Source organism: Dromiciops gliroides, chromosome 2 (genome assembly GCF_019393635.1).
Source record: "Dromiciops gliroides isolate mDroGli1 chromosome 2, mDroGli1.pri, whole genome shotgun sequence".
Taxonomy (NCBI): Eukaryota; Metazoa; Chordata; class Mammalia; order Microbiotheria; family Microbiotheriidae; genus Dromiciops; species Dromiciops gliroides.
The window spans coordinates 158,639,464-158,660,801 of NC_057862.1; the positions used below are offsets into that span (position 1 = coordinate 158,639,464).

Sequence of the window (21,338 nt, forward strand, 5' to 3'; positions counted from 1 at the left end):
GGAACTCTTTTTTTTTTTTTTAGTGAGGCAATTGGGGTTAAGTGACTTGCCCAGGGTCACACAGCTAGTAAGTGTTAAGTGTCAGAGGTAGGACTTGAATGAAATCAAATCTTCAAGGTTTTGAGGCAGGCTCTTTATTCACTAGAACAAGTTATAATCTGTATAAAGTTGAAGAAATAGCTACACCGAAAGAATGAATATTTAAGTAGTGACATAGGCAAAAAAAAATTGTAAAAATATTGTAAAAGAAGTCAAGGAACAGGAGAGTGTTCTTTAATAAAGAAGGGAAGTGATAAGAAAAAAAATCAAATGTTTCATTTCTGAAAGAATCACCAAAAAATGGGATAAGGAATACATGAATGGTAAGAAAATAATTTCGTCAGGTGGCAAAATAAGAAATCTTTCAGCAAAAAATACCAAAAACCACTGAATTAGTACATAGTAATTTCTCTAGAATATTGATTTTTGGAGAACAGAAAGCTAACTCTGTTTTATCAGTCATTTACCATGTAAAAATTCAGGAAAAAAGGGTTTTGACCTCTAATAATCCAAATCCATGATAACCATCCTATAAAAATGTCCTACTATAACAAAATCCTAAATCCCCTAATTTTCCTTAAAAACCATTAGGCACAATAAAATTGCTCAAACATAAGACTAAGGGGGCTAAAAGAAATTATTCACCAAATATCCAAAAATTGTCTTTATTTGCATAATTATGACAGGTATATCAACACTCAAAGTGACACTCCATCTCAAGAGCAAAATTGTTCCCCACCAGTGGGTAGTCAAGATTATCAGTAAGCCACAGTCCCCAACTGCCCCCGAAAGCTCAAGGAGATCAGTTCAATAGGTGTGAAGAGGGGTTAATCCTTTCTAAAAAGGTTATTTGTTTAAAAGGAGGGCAGGGGCTATGCCTTTGTTTTTGTTTAAAGAGGAGTGGTACTTAGCCCTATTCATCCCCATGCTAAAACCAAAGTGCTCAGAAAAAGAAAACAAAACAAAAAAAAACCCCAGTAAATGGGGTTCTTAAAACAAGTGCTACTTTTACAGATAAATAAATCTTTCAGGAATTCATGAAGTATGCTTGTATATTTTTAAACAAACTCAATTTTAAAAGGTAATGCAGGAGTTTGTTTTGCTTGAATAGGCATATTTGTTACAAGGGATTTTTTTTCCCTCATTGGTGGGAAGTAGGAAAGAAAAAATAAATTCCAAGTGAAAAAATTTTAAATTAAAAATTAAAGTTTCTAAGAAGTTACAGAGAGTATTACTTCTAAGGCAATTAACTGCAAAAGAGTGAATTCAAATCTCAAAAGGGGAGTGACACATGGTTTACTATATTTCCTATAGCATACCCCAAACAAACCCATGTTAAGCATACTTTAGAGACTTCAAATTTCAGCTCTTCCTAATTCAGTCTTGGCAACTGGGGTTAAGTGACTTGCCCAGGGTCACACAGATAGTAAGTGTTAAGTGTCTGAGGTCAGATTTGAACTCAGGTCCTCCTGATTCCAGGGCTGGTGCTCTATCCACTGCGCCACCTAGCTGCCTCCCTAATTCAGTCTTATCCAGTCTTTTCTTCAGAAGTGGACACGGACAAGTTCTATTCGTCCCCCACTGGGAGAAGGAAAAAGAAGGATCATGTATGAATTTCCAACTCTTTCCTTTTCTTATTTATCAATACAAAATTTGAAGGGATTTCTCTCTGAGATGTCTTAGGAATACATACATATATGTGTATATAACCATATATGCAAACACTAAGAATATAAAGAAATGTAGAATTAGTGAAGTTACCTTAAACATTTTTGCATCCAACCTCTTCATTTTAAGATTGAGAAAGTGATACTCAGAGAAATATCAGAGGAAATGGGGATTGGTCTCCTCTCAGTAAGAATATAATAGTCACCATTCAAATTCCACTCCTCTGAACCAGTTTGAGGAAAAAGGTCTCCCACTCCTCCCCACACCCCCCAGGCAAACAAAATCACATGGTTCAGGGAAACCCGGAGCTGGCCTAGATTAAGTCAGCTCTGGAGCTGTGTCCATATAAGGGAGGAATTGAAGAATTGTCCCTGTATCACCTCCCCCATTGGCTAAGACTCACTGCAGTCCAATTAGCTAGCTTTTGCACATAGACTGTAACCCTTGAGTAATCAAACCAATGATGAAAAAGGGGAGGGTCCATCCGAGTTAGGGATTAGGGGGCAAAAGGGTGCCTTCGAGCCTCCATTTTCGGTCAGCCACCAGCTGCACAAGGGATGGCTCATTCTCATGAGAATAACAATGAATGAGCCTTTGACTTATCACCATCTCTGAGTTCCAGAAAATTATTCTTGGAGTCCTTTTCCTCACAATAGTGACCTTCTTAATGATTAAAACTGAAAATGGGAGCAGTTAGGTGGCACAGTGGATAGAGCACTGGCCTTGGAGTCCGGAGTACCTGAGTTCAAATCCAGCCTCAGACACTTAACACTTACTAGCTGTGTGACCCTGGGCAAGTCACTTAACGCCAACTGCCTTACCAAAAAAAATTTTTAAATAAAAATTTTAAAAACTCAAAATAATACAGGGTGTCCAAAAGTTTTTTAAGCTATCAAAGTTTAAAATTGTATTTAAGGGGCAGCTACGTGGCGCAGTGGATAGAGCACCAGCTCTGGATTCAGTAGTACCTGAGTTCAAATCCTGCCTTGGACACTTGATACTTACTAGCTGTGTGATCCTGGGCAAGTCACTTAACCCCTACTGCCCTGCCCCCCCAATTGTATTTAAATCCATAACTCTCCTTAAACCACAGTGCCCTGAACTAAAACTACAATACCCCAGATGAGGTCTGACAAAGGCAGGGTATGATGGGATCATCATCTCCCTATTTATGGAAAATATACCCCACCACCTCACCCCTAATCCATGTAGGCCAACATTAGCTTTTTTGACTGTCATATCACACCACTAAAACTCCCAGATTCTTTTCAGAATTGTTGTGCATGTGTGTATATCCCCTAACTTAATTTGTGGAGCTGATTTTTATTCCTAAATACAAGATTTTACATTTATCTCTATTGAATTTCATCCTATCACATTTAGTCCAGTGCTCTAGCCTATCAAAATCCTTTTACATCCTGTCATCTAATAAAGCTATACTTCCCAGCTTTGTGTCATCTACAAGTTTAATGTTAAAGAACATAAGGCCAAACAGAAAACACTGGGGGTATTCAACTGGAGACTTTCTGCCCCAGACACTGCACCATTAACAGCTATTCTTTAAGTCAGGCAATCCAACCAGTTCTGTTTACATTTGATTGTATTATCATCTATCCATATCTCAATCTTCTCCAAAAGAATAATATGAGTAACTTCATCAAAACCTTTGCTAAAATCTAGGTCAACTATTGTTCATCCTTCATTCCTGAAGAGGACCTTGAAATTGGGGTGATGTCATGACGTGCCAAATTGAAGTGAGGGAGGGCTGTGCAAGGTCATCAACCTCACTCTCTCCTCCACATCCATCTGGGCCCAGTGACAAGATATATATCAGGATGACTGGAGATGGCCCTGATGTTTAAAGCAATTGGGGTGAAGTGACTTGCCCAGGGTCACACAGCTAGTAATTGTCTGAGGTGAGAGTTGAACTAAGGTCTTCCCAATTTCAGGTCCAGTGCTCTATGCACTGAGCCACCTAGCTGCCCCTTCTAAGTAAACTACACTATCAAAAAAAGGAAATGAGGTTAATCTGGCATGATTTTTTTCTTGATAAAACGATTCTGGCTCTTTGTAACTATCACTTACTTCCCTTTCCACATATAAGTCAACCATCTCTTTCAAGAATTTTGTGGGTAATTAAATTTCAACCTAACCAGTCCACAGTTTGCACTTTTCTTCCTTTTTTGAAAACTGGGACATTTTCCCTTCTCCCCTCTTGTGATGCACCTTTCTCACTTTCCATGATCTTTCAAATAACAGTGACAGTGTGGGTCAGCAATCATAGCTAATAAGACATAAGGATATAGTTCATTTGGGCCCAGCACTCTCTATCTCCTTACTTATCTTGGATACCAACTCCAAAGGAAGTTTTAAGAATATAGCCTAAATTAAGCACTTGTTGACATGACTTAACTCTGGGCAGCCAATGGTAAAACAGAAAGTTCATTGGCTCTGATGTCGGAGGAACAGGTCTCAATTTCTGACTGTGCCACTGCCTGTGTAACCTTGGGCAAGAGACCTAATCATCCTAGGCCTCAGTTTTGCCATCTTTAAAATGAAGGGGTTAGAACAGATGGCCTAGGGGGCAACTAGATCCGCGCAGTGGATAGAGCACCGGCCTTGGAGTCAGGACTACCTGAGTTCAAATCCGGCCTCAGACACTTAACACTTACTAGCTGTGTGACCCTGGGCAAGTAGCTTAACCCCAATTGCCTCACTAAAAAGAAAAAAAAAAAAGAACAGATGGCCTGAAGTCCCTTACAACTCTAGATCTATGAGTCTTGATCCCTGATCCCAACATTACCAAACTATAAAAAAATCACAGTCCTGCAAAATAACAAAAATGTATTGTTTGAAAAAGCACTTGAGACCTTACCCTGTGCCAAGAACTACAGGAATACAAATACAAAAAATTAAGACAGTCCTAGGACTGAAAAAAAAAAAAATGGAATTCTAATAGAAGACAACCAAAATGGGTACGTTTTCATTTGGAAAATTACAGGGATTGTCAGTGAAGCTATAGGGAAATTTACCGATACACCCTTTCCAATAAGGATTAGTAGGCACGAAGCATATAAATTTGGTATTTTTTGGAAACATTGTTGACTGAATACATGAAAATAAAATACCTCTCAGAGTATCAATTAAGATTTAAATCTTAAACTACTCAATTCAATTAAATATTTGCTATGTATAAGACATTGGGTCTCCAAAAAAGAAAAAAACAACAAAGTTCCAAACAGTAAGCAAGGAGTTCAGTGGTATAAACAAGAAAGTCAAGGATACCTACGTTAAATATTAGATTACAATTTATAAGAGACTAATATACAATCCTTGCTTTGTTCTCTATATATGAACATGGTCATGTTTTTGATGCTTGTCAACTTCATAATTTTAAAAAAGGAAAAAATTAAATCACAGAAGTTGTGATAAGGTAGAAAAGGGAAGGACAAAGAAGAAATTTCATCCAAGTACTGTTAGAAAATAAGAGGAGGGGGCGGCTAGATGGCGCAGTGGATAAAGCACCGGCCCTGGATTCAGGAGTTCCTGAGTTCAAATCCAGCCTCAGACACTTGACATGTACTGGCTGTGTGACCCTGGGCAAGTCACTTAACCCCCATTGCCCCTCAAAAAAAAAACCAAACAAAAAAGAAAATAAGAGGAAAGGGAGCTCACTTTCACTTGAGAAAATTATGGAAGTCTTTATGGAGAAAATGGTAGCTGCACTGGAGAAAAAAAGTGACTAACAAGCAGAGGGAACTGTAAATAAAGTATATTTCAGTCAAGCTGGATAGGCTACAATAATAAAAAGTAAAGAAAAGACAAGATTAGTGAAGAAATAATCCATTGGGACAGCTAGGTTTCCCAGTGGATAGAGCACCAGGCCAGAAGTCAGGAAGACTCTTCTTTCTGAGTTCAAATCTGGCCTCACACATTTACTAAGCTATGTGACTCTGGGCAAGTCATTCAACCCTGTTTGCCTTACTTTCCAATCTGTAAAATGACCTGGAGAAGAAAAATGGCAAAACACTTCAGTATTTTTGCCAAGAAAACCTCAAGTGGCACAACTGAACAATAATAATCCAATTTGCCCAACTAGATTTCATTCTTCTCTAAGTTTCACTACAGACTATTTTTCTCCTATGCCCCAGAAGAAACCTCTTCACCCTAAATGTTCACTTGAGTCCTAGAAGTCACAAATTTGAAGTACCCTCCATTCCTACAGCCTCTCCCTCTGATTAGATAGCTCCTCCCAGAATATCCATTTAAGAAAAGCATACTGGGGCAGCTAGGTGGCACAGTGGATAGAGCACTGCCCTGGAGTCAGGAGGACCTGAGTTCAAATCTGGCCTCAGACACTTAACACACTTACTAGCTGTGTGACCCTGGGCAAGTCACTTAACCCCAATTGCCTCAACCAAAAAAACCCAAAAACAAAACAAAAACAAAAACAAAAAAAAGAAAAGCATACAAGGGCAGCTAGGTGGTGCAGTGGATAAAATACCCACCCTGGATTCAGGAGGACCTAAGTTCAAATCCAGTCTCAGACACTTGACATTTACTAGCTGTGTGACCCTGGGCAAGTCACTTAGCCCTTCACTGCCCAACCAAAAAAAAATTTTTTTAAATAAAATAAAATTGTATAAGTGATAAGTCAGGATAGTGGTTTCATTGTTCTTATTTGTCTTTCATTCTCAAAGAGGACCATGACATCCAGGTGATATCATGAATTGTACTGAACTGGATTTAAGTGAGGGAGTGCTTTCTTTGCAAGGTCAACAACTTCACTCTCTCCTCCAGAGCCATCTGGATCCAGTGGAAAGACATATATCAGGACAACTAGAAGTGGCCCCAGATGTTTAAGGCAACTGGGGTTAAGTGACTTGCCAAGAGTCATACAAATACTAAGTTTCTGAGGTCATATTTGAACTGGGGTCCTCCCAACTTCAAGGGCCAGTGTTCTATTCCCTGAGCTACCTAAGCTATCCCAGGATAGTCGCAGTTTTAGTGGAAAGGAGAGGAAAAATGAGAACTATAATAGACAAGACTTGACAACCCATTGGGTATGGGTAATGAGAAAGAGGAAAATACAAAAGAGAAGCAAAAGAAGGGAAAGTTTTAAAATTCACATGAAAGGTCAAAGTCATGGAAAATTCAAGGAAGGATTAGGAAGAGGGAGTGGCATTTAATTAGAACCTTGAAGCACAGGAGACTTTCAAAAGAGGAAACAGAGAATGATTACATTCTAGGAATGGAGCACAACACATGAAAATGCAAAAAATGGGTGAGAAGGCAAAATTCAGGAATAATTTTATCTCAGTTTGGCTGAAATGTGAAATCAGTAAAAATGAGTAGAGATTAGAAATAAACCTTTGATTTTCCTTGGTAGAGGGAACTCCCAGATGAGGAAACTCCCACTCACTAGCTCAGGCTGGGAAGTTCCCTGCAACTTACATTCTCAAACTGGCCTATCTAGAAAAGCTAGCTAAAGCACTAAGAAAAATAAATTGAAGGAATAAGCATCGACAAATAAAAAGTAAAACTATTGCTTTGTCCAGTTGTCTAGGTCTACCTACAAAACCCTAGAGTTCCCCCAAAATTAAGTGAAACAGCTAATTTTGCCAAAGTTCATTTCTACCAAAATGTCAGAAAAGATACATGATAGAAAATAAACTCATAAATATCATAAGCAATATAGAAAAGTAATTCAATGAGCAATTTTGACTACAATTTTTTTTTTAACTTTTGCAGAAAATCAATGCAGCTACAATAAGGAGAAACTGTCAAACTGGGGTAAAAACCTCTATCTACTATATCTGATATATCCAAGATATATAGGGAACAGGGAACTAACTCAAATATTTAAGACCAAGAGACATTCTCCAAATGCAAACTATCAATAGTCCAATGAAAGACTATTCCAAACCACTAATGAGTAAAAAGCAAATGTAACTGTGGTTGCGTCTCACAATTGACAATATGGTAAGACAGAAATAGTCAATGCATTGGTGGAGCTGTGGGAAGCCAATTATATTACACATTGTTGGTGAAGCTGTAAATTGGTCCAGCCATTCTGAAAACCAAGCATGTTAAGACATTTTGGGTGGCATTATAAAATCATGCAATCATTTCAGAAAATACCTTGTAATTATGCAAGAAAATCACTCAATTATTCAACCTCTGTCTCTGAGATCTTAGTGCTGGATACGTAGCCCCAAAAATGTCAAAGACAGACAGATCCTGTACATACCAAAATATTCATAGAAATACTTTTAGTGGTACCATAAAACTAATGAATAAGGGAAAAGGGCATCTGAAAGAAACAGGAGAGTTTTATGAACTCATACATACTGAAATAAACAAAACAAGGCAACAATATATACCTTAACTAGGATAATATGTATATATATATATATATATGTGTGTGTGTGTGTGTGTATATATATATACGTGTGTGTGTGTGTGTTTGTGTATATAATATATGTAATAAAAACCACTAAAACAAAACTAAATGCTTTGGGTTTGTAATATCTAATCTGGGCCCAAGGAAAAAAAAAAAGAAAATGAACCTCTTTTCTTTGGAGTGATGGGGAGCTTTGCTTTCAGACAAAGTCTCTCTGTGTCACTTGGTTCTACTAACTCTTTCTTTTCAACAAAGGAAGGCTAACTGAATTAGAGGCTGTGGAGTATATCCCAAAATGATGATAAAGGAGGGAGAAGATGGAATATCCTATAAGAAATAGCTAGTAGGCTACTTCAAATAATGCATAGGTGAGAATAATATGCTTTGGGAATAAAAATCTCACAGCTTTCTGAGAATTAGACAAAGAGGGGGAAAAAGAAGCCAGGAAAACCTATTGGGAGACTATTCCAATAGTCCAAGAGAGAATGAGTGAAAAGTCATTTATCAAATGCTTACTAAGTGCCAAGTATTGTGCTATGTGCTGGAAATACAAATGCAAAAAGCAAGATATTCCCTGTCCTAAATGAGCTTACATTCTAACAGGAAGAAACGTCATACTTTATAATGTTTTTGTCCAAGAAGTCACAGGAATGCTGACTGGAATCACAGAGCGACTGACTGATAAGTTTCTTCCAGGAATGTTAGTTTGATTTGATTTTTCCCATAGCCAGAGGATCTAAGGGGGAGAGAGTATGTGAAAGAAGACAGTGGGAACAGTAGGTCTCAATTGTACTAGGAACATGGGCCCACTGGGAGGCTGATGTTAGAGCATGGCAGATAATTAGGGAAAGGTGATGATGACCCAACTTGGATGTGTGGCTGCTGGATGACTGGTAAAGGGAATGAGTTAAGAAGGCTAAGGAAGGGCTCAAAAATATATATATTTTAAAAAAAAAAAAAGGTCTTTGGAGATTTAGCAATAACAAAGTGGCCTTAGAGAAAAGAGTTTTATTCAAGCAGTGGTAGTTGGAAGCAAGTTTAAAAAGAACTGAGGAGGGGGCAGCTAGGTGGCACAGTGGTTAAAGCACTGGCCTTAGATTCAGGAGGACCTGAGTTCAAATCCAGCCTCAGACACTTGACACTTACGAGCTGTGTGACCCTGGGCAAGTCACTTAACCCTCACTGCCCCTCCCCCACAAAGAACTGAGGAGTCTGACGTCTGACAGCTTTTTTTCTTTTTTTCTAGTCTGGCTATGAAGAGAATTGAAAAGATACAGACCAATAGAAGAGATAAAAGAATCAAGTGTATGGTTTTGGGGTTTTGTTTTTTAAGAAGGGTGAAATAGGCATGTTTACAGGCAATAGGGAAGGATTTAGTGAATAAGGAAGTATTAAAAATTAGGGAAAGATGATGAAAGAGGTAAGCATTTGCAAATGGGACACTTCTGAAAGGTACAGGAGATGGGTTAGCATTGTTGGGAACATCACTTATTCCTTTGAAACAGATGCAAAGAAGGAAAAATTAAGCCAGAATTAAGGGCCTACTGCATATAAAGCTCTGGGATCCTAAAGCTGTAAAATAGTAGTTTAATATCTGGTAGCAGGAGAGAAAATGGGAAGACAAGAAATGTAAGCAAATAAGAATTATACAAGAGGGGCAGCTAGGTGGCGTACTGGATAGAGCACCAGCCCTGGAGTCAGGAGTACCTGAGTTCAAATCCAGCCTCAGACACTTGACACTTACTAGCTTAGTGACCCTGGGCAAGTCACTTGCCCCCAATTGCCACACTAAAAAAAAAAAAAGAAAGAAAAAGAATTATACAAGATAATCAAGATGCAAGAATAAATCATAAATCTAACAGAGTTTTAGTACAAGAGCTAAGCTAGTTTTTGTCGCTCCCTAATATCTCACAGCAGCAACGATAGTCTATGAGGTAAAGAGCTGAAGTTATATAAAGCAGGTTTTATTTTGTTTCAGTGTTGGCTTGGGTTTTTTTAGTCTGCACTTGCTATTTCATATCCCTATGTGGAAATTCCCTCTATGGATGCAGGAAAAGCAAGCAGATTTTTAAACAATAAATTTGCATTGTAGACTTTATTAAAAACTTAAAAGTTAGGGGTAGCTAGATGGCGCAATAGATAAAGCACCAGCCCTGGAGTCAGGAGTACCTGAGTTCAAATATGGCCTCAGACACTTAACACTTACTAGCTGTGTGACCCTGGGCAAGTCACTTAACCCCAACTGCCTCACCCAAAAAAAAAAAAAAAGGCACAATAAAAACTTAAAAGTTAGACAATAAATGACAGTGGTCAAGTTGAGGCAAAATGTTGTAGTGACTGGAGAGCCAAAGCAAAGACAACCTGGCTTCAGGTCCCCTGTGACTGTGAGCAAATATATCACTTAACTTCTCAGTTCACTAGGTAACTCTGACTATAAGTTGTAGAGAAGATGATGATGTACATTAGCAGATGGAGTTTCCTTACCTCAATAATCTCTTACCCCAAAATAAGCTATAGATGGGTTTCAATTCAACAAACATGTCTTAAGTACCTACCATATGTATTAGGCACTTGAGTAGGTTTTAGCCAAAAAAACAAAAGTTTCTTTCTTCAAGGAATTTATATTCTACTAGAGAAATCAGCATGTTCACAGTAAGTAAATAAAAAAATATGTACGAAGTTACAGTAATTTCTAGAGGCAGAGGGCTCACAAGTGGCACAATGAAGAAAAGTCCATGTTAAAAAAAAAGGTGGCACTTAAGCTGAATCTGAAGGAGGAAAAGGTGAGAAAGGAGTACATTCTAAATATAGGGAACTGTGGCACAGAAGAAAAGATGTAGTATATGGTTCCCCACTAAGCAGGCATGTTTTATTGGACCAGAGTGAAAGTAAAGGCGAATCATATGAACCAAGACTAGAATGAGAAGTGAGAACCATAATTAAATAGGGATTTCTGCAATGGGTAATAAGGTGGTTGAAATGATGTAAACGTTCCTTTCTAAATTTCTTTGTGATTTTGTGGTTCAAAGTTGTCATTCATTAATTTCTTAATTATAAAAATATATTTCCTAATGTAGACTACCCTACACCTTGAGATTAGGACCATTGCCAATACGAAAAAATCTGGAGGCAACATTACAAAAAAACCACTATCACAATATGGAAAAATAGGGATAATAAAAAGATTCACAAAATAAGAATACACACTGGATAGTAACAGTTTTTTTTAATTCTCATGGGAACAATTCTGACATACAAATACATAATCTAAATTAAAATGGACTTAGCCATAATATCAATGATTAACAACCTGTGAAGCTCTACTTAAAGGTCATTTGCTTCTTACTGAGATGAGGAAACCGAGTCCCAGAAAGTTAACTGCCCAAAGTTAAACAGGTAGTAAAGGGGCAGAGCCATTATTTTAACACAACATATAAAAATAATTTTTTGAATTGATGTATCTAACCAACATATATTAAGAAATATATAAAAGGTCCAAAAGCAGCACAGACATCAAATTTTAATAATTTCAAATTCCATTCATTCAAGAAATACTTATTGGGCATCTACTAAATTCATAGCAATATTTGTGTACTCATGTACTAAAATGATTTTCACTGTGCTACAAAATTCAACAAATACTGAACACTGAAGTCTGTTCAACAAAATTGAACCAAGTCAAGACAAAAGACTTAAATACCTGCAAGTGAACAATAAATGACTGGTACTGAGGGACAAAATATATGAAAGATGCAAACAAAAAGAACTTATTCAGCATGAGTTAAAAGACTGTAACAAGGAGTAATCAAGTTTCATTCTGAGTACCAGCTGAGAAATTATAAATGGCAGCCAGTGTCAGGGAGAATTTACTTCATACAATCAAAATGCCTTTCCTATAGCAGAAATGCCTTTCTCCCTATTAAATATATGAAATGATTGATTTTTTTTCAGTCTATTTTTTCTTTCTACAGATGAGCCCAAGAAATACTAACAAAAAACTTATTAATTCAAATTGAAAAAATATTTTTTAAAATTCCTTTAAGTCTTTAAAAATCCAGCCTCAGACACTTGACACTTACTAGCTGTGTGACCCTGGGCAAGTCACTTAACCCCCATTGCCCCACAAAAAAAAACCCACAAACATAAAGAGAAAGTAATTTTGATGATAAGATAATTAATATAGAAAGATTAAAAAATTAGTACTTGGGGGCAGCTAGGTGGTGCAGTGGATAAAGCACTGGCCCTAAATTCAGGAGTACCTGAGTGCAAATCCAGCCTCAGACACTTGACACTTAACTAGCTGTGTGACCCTGGGCAAGTCGCTTAACCCTCACTGCCCTGCAAAAACAAAAAACCAAAACAAAACAAAAAACAAAACCAAAAAAAAAATTAGTACTTTCAGACCTCAAGGAGTTTATATTGTACTGGGAAGATACAACAGGGACACAAGCAAACACATCTTAATTTCAAGTGGGATACAGCAGTAACAACTGGAAAGGATCAGAAAGATTTTCCATAGTAAATGGCACGAGAACTGAGCCTTGAAAAGTTAGATTCTAAGAAATGAGGAGAGAGTAGATCAACAATCAACTAACAAGCTTAGATTTAAACTCAAGACTAAAGTTAAAAAAAAAATCATGCTTGCCCTCAAGAAGCTTCCATTCTAATGCATGTGGAATGTCATTCTGTACAAAGGCACAATAAAGGGAAATGGAATGTCATTTCAGAATGGTGAGTAGCACTGGCTTGGGTAGAATACAGTTGAATGGAGTGATATAAAACAGAGTTGGAAAAGTGAGTCAGATTGTAAAGAATTTCAAATTCTGAACAAGAGAGTTTGTGTTTTATTGTGTAAGCAATAGATATTAATTTTTTTCTGAACACAGGACAGATAGTCAAAACTATTTTTAAAATATTCATTTGAGGGGGCAGCTAAGTGGCGCAGTGAATAAAACACTGGCCCTAGATTCAAGAGGACCTGAGTTCAAATCTGGCCTCATACACTTGACACTTACTAGCTGTGTGACCCTGGGCAAGCCACTTAATCCCCATTGCCCTGCAAAACATAAAATAAAGTTAAATAAAATAAAATATTCGTTTGAAATCTGAGTGAAGGATGGATAGGAGAGAGTAGAGACAAAGACCAAGTAGAAGGTTAGAGCCAGAGGTGATTGAAGACCTGAAGAAGGGACAAAAGGGAGAGAGACATATATATGCAAGAGATACTATAAAGGCAGAATCACAAGATGTGAAAACTGACAAGGAAAAGCAAAGAGTTAAAGAAATTTTTAATTTTTAATCTGGTTGACTAAAATAATGGTGGTATCCAAAAATATATGTGTGTTTATATAAATGTGTATACATACATATATGTGTGTATATGTCTGAAAACATGGATTAGAAAGAAGCTGAGTCCCATTTTGGACATACTGATTTTGAAAATCTGTTGCAGATTCAGGTAGAGATGTACAGCAGCCACTTGATCATTTGAGACTGGAGTTTTTTAGAGAGATGAGAACCAGATACATAGATCTGGAAGTTTATATGTGTAGAAATAACTGAACTCATGAGAGCTGAGATCAAAGAAGATGAAAAGAAAGGGAACCCAGGAGAGATCCTTGAGAATCCCTCATGCTTAAGGGGCAAGAGATGATGATCCAGAAAAGGAAAATTAGAAAGACCAGTCAGAGAGCTGAAAAGAGAGGCAAGAGAACAGAAGGCAAAGGAGGAAAAAAGATATAAAAAGAACCAGAAGTTGATAATGTGTCAGATACTGCAAAGAAATCAAGTAGTATGAGAACTGAGGAAAAGCCATAGGGTTTAGTAGGAAAGAGGTTACTGGTGATCTTGGAGAGACAAATTAAAAAGAGAATTTAAAGGGGAAAGCTAGGTGACGAAGTGGATAAAGCACTAGCCCTGGATTCAGGAGGACCTGAGTTTAAATCCGGCCTCAAACACTTGACACTTACTAGCTGTGTGAACCTGGACAATGTAAGAATTGTGATTTGGGGGACCCCATCTTTGGCTAAAATTGGAAAGCCTCGGGCGCACCCCAGCTCCCTCCGCCCAGCAGGGGTACACAAAGAAACCCTGTGCCCCAGCTGGCCTTGGGTGCCGCCCCTAGGGGTGCCAGCGAATTGGCTTGGGGTATGTGGGTGGTCGGTCCTGGTTTCCTGTGAACGGTTTTTTATTCTGGGGTGGGGGGTAGAGAAGTGGGAGGGAGGAAAATGAGAAGAAGAAGGGGGAGGGAGGGAGAGGGAGAGAGAGAGGGAAGAGTTCACTGTAGCAGGCGAGAAAGTTAAAGGCAGATGCAGGGGCATAGAGTTAAACACAAAGCAGCTGAGTCTGGTGGGCGAGTTTACCGGTCTATTTCCTGCTTGTCTTTGTCCTTATTTCTCCCCATCAATAAACCCTGGTTTGGTTTTGTGGGTTTTTTTGAAAAGAGGCTTTTTAATCTCATTTCTTATTAGTCAGGGAGAAACAATTGGGGAGGGGGCAGTGTGGAAGAGAGGAGGCTCGGGACCTAGAGGTCCCCCGTTGTTTTCTGAGTCCCAATATTGCAGCTAGCCCCCCAATTAACTCTTCCCATATTAAATTTGGCCCTTACAAATTGGTGACCCTTACGGGGATTAACGAACCTGGGGGATCTTTTTAAAAAAAACCCTTATAGCAAGTCACTCAATCCTCATTGCCCCATAAAAAAAAAAAGAGAATTTAAAACCTACAAGGACAGACAACATGAAATCTAACAGTTTTACCTTATAGATAAATTCATTGAAGTTCATAGTCCGTTGGTTAATTAGAGGTAGAGACAAGACAAGAAACCAAATACTACTGTCCTCCAGGCAAGGGTTCTATTACACAGTATAGACCCACAAAGAATGAAAGTGCGAAATTGTTGTACATATTAATCTTCATATCATATAGTACTGAGATGTGATTTTCTGTTAAGAAGCTCTGACCCACAGAAAGGGGTGGAGGAGGACAAAGAACACAATTATGCTTTTAGTAAAGCATAAGGAAGGAAACCTCTGACAGAAGGATGATCTTAAATCCAACTTCAACTTTCATGGTCTTATGAATAAATCATTTCAAGCTTCTTAATTTGAGTTGAAGGGAAAAAAACTCTACCAAATGACTACCAAAAGAAATTTCTTCTTTTTCTTATATTGTCTACTACTGTTATCTGAGAATGATGTGAAGGAGACCATGGGATTTTGAAGGCTGTGGAGCTCTACACAGAAATTCTTCCAATACCATCTCAGCAAATCCTCTCAGAAGTTGAAAAGAAGCCTAACTAAGCTGGGTTAAAATTATCACAGAACATTGGGGAGCAAGTGATAAAATTTTCAGCAACAGCAACTCATGAAACCTGGAGAGAATGAAACTTGCACTGGAACAAAAAAGATCCACAATGATGAAAACAGAAATTAGTCAATTGTTCATCTCACACTTTATGTTATGCTCAAATGGATCTGTGATCTCATCTATCTATATATTCCCTGAATAGATGCAGATCACAGTCCATTCCTGCAAAAGAGGAGGCACCCTCTTGTGTGATTCTTATCTGTGCCTTCCAATAAAGCTGTTACAGGGAAAGGAACCTCTTAAGCTTTCCACTGCCTAGTGTCATCACAATGCCTGTCCATCTTCTTTTTCAATCATGTATTTCCTTTTTATTATTACATTAAATATTATTCTATTTATGTAATGAATTTCTGTTGAAGTGAAATACATCTTTGGAATATGTAAGTGAAATAACACAGAATGTGAACAACTCACCTTTAGTTTTAACTTTTATCCTCAAAATATTCACTGCTACTAAGTATGAAAATTATATTATGAAAATTGATCAGCAATTTACATTTAATACTCAAGTTTAATCTTTCATGTATCCCAAATCCCAATATAGTACTCTTAACTAGAAAACCAAATGACCCTTCCTTTAGTCCAGCTCTCAGTTTTGACTCACTTAATCACTGATTAGTATATGAGTAAGTCTATAAAAGCTGGTCTGTCTCATTGTGAGTTCTTTAATTTAGTATAAGAATTTTTCATAAATGGCTTCCAACATAAAACTAACATTCTTGCTGTTAGCTTGCCCACCTCCTGGTGACTCTCAATACTTCATTAAGTACCTTGCTCAGTCTCCTTCACCCTACCATCTATCCTCTCACCTCCAGAGGTACAGGGGAAAGTCATTATTCCACTGAACATGTTGGTCTTCCAACTCATCAACCCCTTCAATTCCCATGACCTTGTTCTCTACCTCAACCACTTTTCCAGGTAGACCCGCCCTAAACTTCACCATCTCCTGAAATTATACAATCTCCATGATTTTGAACTCTGAAATTCCACTCTCTTATCATAACCTACTATCCAACCTATTGTTCTTCAATCTTTTTCTCTCTCTCACATCTCCTAAACCTATTTGCCCTCATGATATTCTCCAACCCTTCGTTTTTCCTTTGTCCAATATTCAGGCTCTGGCCTAAACTTTCTTCCACTCACACTTGACAGCATGGTTAGCCAGTTCACCTATACACTGTCCTCTATCCTTGAATCCCTTGCCAGTCACTAAAGTTGGGTCAATCTTGCCATCAATCTTTTCTACTATAACTCCAGAAAACTAAAGGAAGTAACATAGTCATATTAAATGTGTGCACCACAAAATCAAGTTATATAATTCAACTAGACCCTCACTGGTACATAGCAATATTTTTATTCTTCCCAGAAAGTCTCTCTTGTACCACACAAGCTGTTCCAAACTTCCTCTTCCAGTCCCCAAATACCTATCTCTTAGATTAGGTGATGTTGCTTCCCACTCCACTGACAAAACTGAGGGTGTCACAGGAACCTTCATTCCCCTAACCCACATTTCCAAAGTCCCATAGCATGTTCAATTGTCCTCACTGTATTTGGCTTAATCTCTGATACTATTCTATTTGTGCCCCTCATCCCACATCAATCATTCCTTTTTCATCTTTCATCTCTCCCTATATACCAAAGGAGACTGTCTACAAACATGCTTAGAATTCCTCACATGCTTAAAAAAAAATCCTTTCCTTGGCCCTGTCATTTCTACAAGCTATGGCTTTACATTTCTCTTCACTTTCACTGCGCAGCTCCTATAGTAACTGGCATTAACTTCTTCACTACTCACTTCTTAACCCTCTTTTAATCAGGCTTATTTTAAACTTTCCCAATCTAGTAAAACTGTTCCTTCCAAGATTACCAATCATCTTCAACTTTTATATCAAATGGCCTTTTTTTGGTCCTCATCCGCCCTGAGCTCTGACCACTTCTTCTTCCTGTACAGTCTTCCCTGGTCATTAGCTGACAATATGTTCTCCTGGTTCAGCTCTCTGACAATGCCTGCGCATGATGGATCATTATGCAGTCATGGTATTAAGATGAATACTTTGAAATTTACCAAAAAATTTTAAGGAATAATCTGAATCAACTAGGTAGGATCAATGGATAGCAATCAACTTGGAGTCAGGAAGACCTGAGATGCACTCTTGCCTTAGATTCTTACTAAAGAGTTCTGCATCCCTGGACAAGTCACTTAATCTTTCTTAGCTCCAGTTCCTTCATCTGTAAAATGAGGTTATTTAATGGGCTCTAAGATTCCTTCCAGCTCCAAATCCATCATCCCACGATGGGCATTTTTTCCCCCAAAAAAATTAAGATGTATTGGAGAGAGAACTGGATTTAGAGTTAGAAGACATGGGTTCAGGTCCAGGTTTTGCTACTTATTAGCCTAGCTACAATGGTCACGTTTTTTAATATCTGTGCCTTAGTTCTTAATCTGTAAATTGGAACTAATATTATCTATACGAACTACCTCTCAGGATTGTTTTACTGCCCAAACTATTTGTGTAAAATGATAAACATTCTATTTAAACACAATGCTACAAAAACTTGATGAAGTACTAACATTGAATTATGTTACATTATTGTTAATTAAAAATTAAAAAACTAAGCATCCCCACTAGGAAATATTCCAAATGCTTTCCTTTTTAGGTAAGGTAAAGAGTATCTGTCGAGATTTTTCTCTAAATTCTAAATTATCTTATTCAAGAAATTTGGAGAAAATCACTGTATCCACTGGTACCATCTTCTTGATTCTAATTATCCCTAAAATTTTTTGATAAATCTTAAAAGTTTTCCTTTTAATACAATGACTATAATTTTTCAAATTCTGAAATGCAAAATCATTTCGTTTCTGTTCACTTTACAATTAAATCGATATTCTGTGATTTCCTTTGTTGCAGAAAACTTCTTTATTTTGACCCAGGCAAAAAATGTGGTTGTTTAACCTAGTAATGGCAAAACAAAACTAGCATTAGAGTGATCCAATGCAATGTTCATGGTCTATCTGTAAGCAATAAATTAAAAATACCAGAATGGAAGCCTCTCTTAGAGAACGATTTCCAATGATCATATAGGCTAAATAAGTGCCCTCAATTAAGCATAAAATGTCCCCCTCAAAAGGCAAAGTTATCAGAAAGACATATAAGCTTGCTACATTATAACAACTCATAAAATGGAGTATATTGCAGCTATGACAACTTACCTCAAATATATATGTTCACTCACCCCACACATATAAACACACATGAAATATTTGAACAATGCAATTTATTTTCACCAACCTATATATAAACACTAACAAGTTAAATGAACGGCCTAGATTGCCTGGGTTGTCGTCGTTGTTGTTGTTGTCTTAAGGTGGGGGAGCTATAGTTCTGATATGAAATGTCCGTAAAAGGCTAGGATAACCTATTTTAGAAAGACTGACACAAACCTCTTATCCTGCAGTTGAGGGTAGATATTCCCACTGCAGCAGCACTGCCACTGACTTTGGCAAAATCTCTAAGGACAATAACAGAAACATTACATTTATCTACATAACGATAATCAACAACACATACACATTTTATGCGTCTACATTTCTGACATTGTGTGGCTTACATTCCCTTGGATTTCAGAAAAAGGCAACCCCTACCCAGGCACAAGACTAATTTAACGTCTTCCAAATCCCTCCCCACACACACACTCGGTTACCTTCATAAGTCCATTGTCAAATTGTACTCCCACGCCACAATCCTCCGTCCACATCGAAGTCTTAGGGGAGACCCGAAAATCTAAGCTAAATCCCCTCCCCCACTACTCCTCACTCTGGGGTGTGGGTGTGTCTGTAGACAGCTCTAGTTTCCCACAAAGTCAAATACAATCTTTCGCAAAGACTCAAACCCCAGCTCCTTGCCGGCCCCAGATAACCCGCCAGTCGCCGACGACCCCAGCCATCCCGGGCCGCAACCCTTCCTCTTTCTCCCCTCCCTGCCGGCCCCTCCCCCGCCGCGCGCACGCGCGTCCTGCGGTCCCTCCCTCTCTCTTTCCTCCCCCTCCGCCCTCCCCCCCCCGCCCCCCTCACCTTAGGCACTGGCCACCCCCTTCCCCCGGGTCCGGGGAATCACCGGCCCATGAGGGAGGACAGGGGATGGAAAGGGGGCGTTGGCAGCTAAGAATCCGCGCTGCTCTCCTTGGCCGCACAGGCCCCGACGGTCCCGAGCAGTGTCTGTCACTGGCACTTCCCCCAGATGAGCCGGGAAGAGGCGCTGTACAGGACCAGCCTAGCAAGCCCAGCCTGCCCCGGCGCGGAGCCCCGAGCTCGGTCCCACAGCCGCCTGCGATCGTTTCTGCCTTGGACTGCGCAGTCCGTACACCGCACCGCCGCCGCCGCCTCAGCCAATCCCTCCCCCCACCACAGCCAGCGCGACACTTAGGCAACTTTTCGACAATCCGGAAAGCGAGGACGCAAAAGGCTGTCCCTCTTCCCACCCCTCTCCGCAGCTATGCGTTTCCTTCTGCGCTTGCGCGAGCTCCTACTCATTATACCCTTCCGTCCTTCCACCCCCCCACCCCCAATCTCTCTGCACAGTATCTGTTCCAAAGCTCATAGAGATCATTTTCAACGGTAATACTAATGATTTCTTCATCTCGTTAATTTTCGAACAAAAAGAAAACACCTAGAGAAAATGTTCCATAATAATGCCAGATTAATAAAAGCAGGACACATGTCTTATACTAAAACATTACTATTAAAATTTTCGTTGCATAAATTAATAATAAAAATGTATTTGATGATACAAGCTAATTTACACGAGTGCTATTGAGGTGCATTTGCCAATGGTGCAGAGGCAACTAGTAATTTTTGAAACTGAGTCAAGCACCACAAAACAGAAAAGGCTCACAGCTGGGAGGGGAACTCAATGCAAGAAGACAGATTCCAAACTGAGGGTACTGCTGAGCCTGATCATCTACACTCTCCAAAGAACTGAACAATTTGGTGGCTTCCTATTTAAACTATTTTTGATAATACAGTCCACTCCAGCAGTTTGCCAAAATGGCTGCCCTGCTGCAACTCCAACAGGACATTTTATCCTCTATAAAGGGGCCTTTGCACAGCCTGCCCCACCATGGTAGTGTCAGTCTTTCTAAAATAGATTAGCCCTAGCCTTTTACGGACTTTTCATATCAGAAGTATACCTCCCCCACCCCATGACGACAACTCAGGCAATATAAGCTGTTCATTTACCTTATTAATGTTTATGGCTTAGTGCAGATAAACTGTATTTCGTGTGTGTGTGTGTGTGTGTGTGTGTGTGTGTGTGTGTGTGTGTGTGTGTGTGTGTAATGTGAGTATATGTATATTTGAAGTCTTTCCTCCCTTCCCCTGAGAAACCCTAGTTTCTTTCAGAGTTGAGCTTTAATAGGACTGAGTACATCAGGCCTTTCCAGATACTTCCGGCTGCTAATGCCTTCCCTGACCAATTTTTACTTATTCAGTACATATCGGTGTGTATGTATGTACATGTCTCTCCATAAGCTGTAAACTCCTTTAGGGCAAGGACTTGTTTTTTTGTCTGTTTGTTTGTTTTCTCTTTGTGTCTTCATTGCCTAGCACAGTGCTGGGCACCTACAAAGAATCTTCATAGCCCATTGCTAATGCTTTTCTTCTGTAATTCCCTTCAGTTTACACTGCTTTTATCTTGTATGTACAATTTTTTTGCAGGCTTCCTCTCAAATGAGAGTATAAGGACATTTGTGTCCTTATAACTTAACACAATGATAGCACACCTAGCACGTAAAAAATTCATAATAAAGGCCTGACCCATTAGATCGATTATTGATTGATTTCTAAATACTACGTTCAATTGTT

The 21,338-nt window shown here is 38.7% G+C and overlaps 1 protein-coding gene across 1 annotated transcript in view; it reads right to left on the bottom strand.

Annotated features, from left to right (window-relative positions):
• The window catches only part of RNF111 (ring finger protein 111), a 115,777-nt gene extending 95,911 nt beyond the window's left edge, over positions 1-19,866 (bottom strand). The window contains 1 exon segment of the mRNA XM_043987713.1: positions 19,551-19,866. The gene's annotated coding sequence lies outside the window, so the exon portion shown is untranslated.
• Positions 19,867-21,338: the final 1,472 nt, after the last annotated feature.